The sequence below is a fragment of the Triticum dicoccoides genome, chromosome 5B, assembly GCF_002162155.2.
Source record: "Triticum dicoccoides isolate Atlit2015 ecotype Zavitan chromosome 5B, WEW_v2.0, whole genome shotgun sequence".
Taxonomy (NCBI): Eukaryota; Viridiplantae; Streptophyta; class Magnoliopsida; order Poales; family Poaceae; genus Triticum; species Triticum dicoccoides.
The window spans coordinates 709182131-709187685 of record NC_041389.1 but is presented as its reverse complement, the minus strand read 5'-3'; positions in this window follow the sequence as shown (position 1 = coordinate 709187685).

Sequence of the window (5555 nt, the reverse complement as noted above, 5' to 3'; positions counted from 1 at the left end):
GAGTGAAGAGTGGACCCTCTTTGGTGCAATCCTCTGCATGCGCAGTACTTGGTGACAAAAGTAGTGTTTCCCCTTGGCGATCGCCTCCTTGAAAGGCATTATCGAGCTGCCGAACTCGTCTTTGTTTGTTTGTTTAGTTCATTTCTGGGATGATGCATATGTTTCTGGAGTTGTTTCCATTTGCAAAGTTGTAATGGACGTGTGGAATATGTGTTGAAATTTTTGAAGTTATGCTTGTTTTGCCTTCCTATGCTAGTAGATTATTATTTTCATAAGTTGTTTGCTCACAAAATCCCTATGCATAGGAAGTGAGTTAGACTTAAATGTGCTAGTCATATGCTTTATGATGCTCCCGTTATGTTTCAATTTTTATCTTTTATGTGAGCATCATTGCCATCATCATTGCATCACGAGCTTGGCGTCGACGTGCCTCCAACCTGCTGCGATGTCCTCGTCGCGGCAGAAGAGCCTATCCTCGCCAACCTCCCACTCCATTGGGTCTGACGCGATGTCGCCGGCGCAGAGGTGTCCGTCTAGGAAGCGGGGACCATCGTAGCTTGCACGGGCGTGGAGGCCGAGCCATGCGTCCAGCTGGCTGTCATAGTGGGCGTGGCCGATGACTGGCAGCGGCCACGCGCCGCTCGCTGTGCTGAAAGAGAAAGTAGCGCCCGTGTCCCTCTCCAAACGGGCCGTACGTACTGAGCCCATGCATGGCGGGGTCGAGATACGAACGGAAGGAAGGTGGCTGGCATGCATGGGTCCGTGCAGGCCGACATGATGGCTCTTTCGCTCAACGTTGCGCCTGCCAATCCTAAAAAAAAAATAAAAAAAAACCGTTGCGCGTGCCACACTGGACCTTGTTTGTTGGAATTGGGAACGGGAACTCAACGATTGATCCGCCCGCATATATATAGACCCTTTTTGTTCGCTCGCTCGTTCAAAAAAGACTTCTTCCTTTTTTTCCGGGGGTGCGCGACTTCTAATAAACCAAAAAAAAAAGACTTACTAACTGTACGTTTCCGATGAATGAGTAAACCGAAAAAAAAATGTTCCATCATCATTTATGGCAGACATTTCATTCACTGACCTACGGATGGATTTCATCCCTTTCCCTTGTCAAAAAGCAAAACAAGATACTCCCGTCCGACCCACATCGCACAAGGACTGGACCGGACCGGACCGGAGATAATTCATTCATTCCATTCCACAGCTACCTCGACCCCGCCACCCAGATGACCAAATCGCCCACCAAGATCCAAGTATACAAACCATACGACGGAAACAAAAAACTCCAAGATCCATCACCGCCAAACGAGAAAGACCACCATGCCCGAGCAAACAACAACAACAAGACCTCGAGAAATTTTACTCACACCGCCACCATCATAACTTTTGAAGCGGAAAGACAGACGGCAATATCCACTAGAAATCGACACCTAAGGCCTGTTTGTTGGTGCAGAGATCCGTGCGAGGATCCCGGTGGTCCTCACCCACCGACAACCACAAGGTCATCAGCGATGGGGAGCCGCCCCGATCGATGCCGGAAGAGGTGGCTTACGGGGCAAGCCCGTTGCTTTTTAAACAAAATATTCCTTTTTTTTTGCGGAAATTAAACAAAATATTCCGGTGTGCCGTATCAAAGAACATATTCATTTCCATCGATCGATCCCATCAAAAAATATATTCATTTCCCTCGATCCTTAAATTTCGTATTCTATCCATCCAACGAATAATTGACTCCCACGCCAAATAACAGTAGCTACTATCGTACGCGCATGTACACACAACTTGCACTGCTGCTCCAACCGCACATATATATGTACCCACTAGCTAGCTACACACGTACGTACTTACCGGAGATAGGCTGATGAGTTCGGTATAGATTGAATATATATATATGAACTAGGTATGTCTTGGGAAATGGTGAATACTTACCGGAGTAGCCGGATTCTTGGCGTTGAGGCCGATGTCTTCGGTCTCCATGGGCCAGCTCTTTTGCGCCTTGAAGAGTAGCTTCCACATTCCTCCTTGCATAGTGCTGAGGAAGTGCCGCAGAGTCCGCGGCGCCTCTAGATCGAACTCCCACATGGGGGAAGCTCGGCGCTGGCAGGGGAGAATGCGACGGAAGAGCATAATCTGAACCACGTTGGTTAAACCAACGCTTTTGCTCAGCACGTTTGTGATATGCATTTGCAGCGTCTGCACCTCCGTCTGAGACCCCTAGTCGTGGCCCTTCGCGGTCCAGGAGACGAGCCTCATGGGGGGTCCAGATCTGAACTCCGGAATCACCGCCCACTTAGTGTGGCGTGGTTCAGTGATATAGAACCAGTCCTGTTGCCAGATCTTCACGGTCTCGACGAAGGCCCCTTTGGGCCACATGGTGTTGGGCAGCTTGCTGATCATAGCTCCGCCGCAGTCCGCGGGCTGACCATCGACCACCTTCGGCTTCACGTTGAAGACCTTGAGCCACAGGCCGAAGTGTGGGTGGATACAGAGGAGAGCCTCACACACGACGATGAACACCGAGATGTGGAGGAAAGAGTTCGGGTCTAGATCGTGGAAATCTAACCCGTAGTAGTACATGAGTCCACGGACGAATGGGTGGACTGGAAAACCTAACCCTCTAAGGAAGTGGGAAGGAGGACGACCCACTTGTCGGGCTCCGGAGTGGGAATAACTTGAACCTCGGGGGAAGCCTGTGTGCGATGTTGGCGGCGAGGTATCCCGCACTCCAAAGATCTTTGATCTCCTTCTCCGTGACGAAGGTCCCACTTGCCTTTGGAACCGGATCCGGCCATCGTTGGAGGCGGTGTGGTGGTGGTGAGAAAGATGAAAACTTTTCGGGCGCTGAGAGCTTGGGAGATGGGAAGGCTAAGGAGATGTGAAGGCGTGGGGGAGAAAGTAAAGATCCATTGCCCTCTTATAGGCGGTAGAAATGCCAACCGCTCCCCACTCGTGCCTTGAATCTCGCCTATTCCCGATAAGAGCGTGCGCCGTAAATGGTTGGATTACCCAAATATTATTTATGAGCAATCCCGTATTGAGTGGGAACGATCTCTATTTTGACAGGACGGGCCAACATGACGTGGCCTTCAAACACGGAACGCGGGGTGCAAAAACGGTTCAAAACATCAAAAGGTCAAGTCTGACGCTTCGCTAGAAAAAAATTATCAGTAAAAGACACTATTCTTATTTTATATATATATCCTGCCTTCGTGGCTAAGGGTCGTGTTCACTATGTGTCGTGGTTCTAAGTCTGACAGTAATGTAGGGGGGTACTAAGGAGAGACAAGATCCTAGCTATGGAGTAGTTGTGCACACAAGAATTTTACGAGTTCAGGCCCTTCTCGGAGGAAGTAACAGCCCTACGTCTCGGAGCCCGGAGGCGGTCGACTGGATTATAGGTGTGAGAGTTACAGGGGTGCGAACCCTTCTGCCAGTGGAGGGGGGTGGCTTATATAGAGGATGCCAAGACCCCGGCCAGCCCACGTAGCGGAGGGTTAAAGTACATTAAGGCCTGACGTTACTGGTAACGCCTTACATAAAGTGTCATCATGACCATAAAGACTACTTAATTACAGACCGTTTGGATATAGAGTAGATCTTGAACTCCTGGTGGTCGAGTGAGTCTTCATGGTCGAGTGTCTTCAAGTTCGTCGAGTGTCTTCCAGTCAGTCGAGTGGAGTCCCTCTAGGTCGACTGGAAGATGGCTTCATCTAAAGATGTCCTCGGGGAGGGTACCTTAGATAGGTCCATGACCCTACCCTAGGTACATGACTTCATCATTAGCCCCCGAATGGATCGATGTTTGAGTGAGGAAGGAGTTGAGAATTCTTCCGACTCCTCTTTCTATGCTATGAGTATGTCTTGTTCTGGATCAAATGACCGTAGGTGACGATATCAACTTCTTTTTCAATAGCCTTGATCCATTCTGGAAGTAGGTCGAGTGATCTTTCTACACTTGGAGATCTCCGAGCGACGGATCACAGGAGATCTTCCGTCTGACAAGTTGCCCTGCGGTTAGCGGATTTAGTGGAATCCGAATTTCGGGAAGCGCGCGAAGCGGAGAAGGCCGCGGTACTCGGATGGGATAAGACAGAGACGCCTCGATTCCTGCGCCGCCTTTTTCGCCATGTATCCCTCGCGTGACTGTTTTGGGATTTGACAGGATTGCCCAGGTCCACCAGTCAGCCACTCGGAAGTGACTCCATATAAGGAACCGAGCGGAGGTTTTTGAACAGTGCTCCCCCATTTTCCCCTCTCCCGTCTTCAGATTCATCCGCTGCACTTGCCATCTGTTCAGCGCCGTTGCTCCATACCAGCCTCATCGGCGACAATGGTGAAGGAGAGGACGGCGGCTTTGGAGCGGGCGAAGAAGGCGACGGCGCAGGCAAAGGGGAGAGCGACCAGTCGGGGTGGATCCTCGTCACGGTCCCGCCTGCCACAAGGTTGGATCCAAGGGGATTGGATCCGCTCGACCATCACCCAAAAGGATCTCGACGACCTGGCGAACGAGGGGCTGATCGAGCACGGAGCAGCGAGGCTTCTGGGGACGGAGTGGCAGCCGCAGCCTCAGGAGGGTGAGTGTGTCCTCCTAGCGACTCATGTCGATCGTGGGTTTTCTTTGCCGCCACATCTTTTCTTTCGGCGGTTTCTGAACTTCTTCGGGGCTCAGCTCCACCACTTCACACCCAATTCCATTGCCTATCTCGCCGCCTTCGTGTCTCTGTGCGAAAACTTCTTGGGTTTTCGGCCGCACTGGGGCCTTTTCAAACACATATTCACTTGTCGCTCTCAGATGGTGAAAAAGGCTAATCCAAATGACGAGAGAACCCAAGTAATCCAGATGTGTGGGGGTCTTGGGGTCCAGATGAGGAGTAAGAGTGCTTTTCCGGCTATGACCCTTCCCGAGTCAGTTAGAGGGTGGCAGTCGACCTAGTTCTACTACCGAGACCAGTCGACGCCAGGGCAGTCGACTGGGCTCCCTCCCTTCTCCATGAGTCGAGTGAACAAGCTGTCTTCTCTGAAAGTAGTTCCGGAGGAGAAGGCTCAGGTTAAAATGTTGATGGAGCGGTTAGTCCAACTCATTCGCGATGGTGTGACTGGCATGGATCTTCTGGAGGATTTCCTTCGACGGTGCATGAAGCCACTCCAGTACCGGGGCCACCCGATGTGGTTGTACTCTGGTACTGAAGACACCACTCGAGTCCACCTAGAAGAGGTCGACGATGTCACACTAGAGAGGTGGATGACTGCCATCACATGGAACAAGGACAACCCTCGTGGGGCCAGGAGGATCCCGCCACTCGACCAATCTTATGAGGCAGACAAGGTATGACCACTTATCTCCGACTGTAATCATGTTCCGTCCATTCTGTTTCATTGCAGATCAATCGATCGAGTTTTGTCTTGTTTGTTGTCTTTCAGGCTACCACTGAGTTGTATTCGATGCCCAACGGGGCGCAAGCACAGACCGAGGAGGAGGAAGGAAGTGGAGGTGAAAGTCAGGAGGAGTGGGAATCGGATGGCGATGAGGGTGATGAAGATGCAGGCTC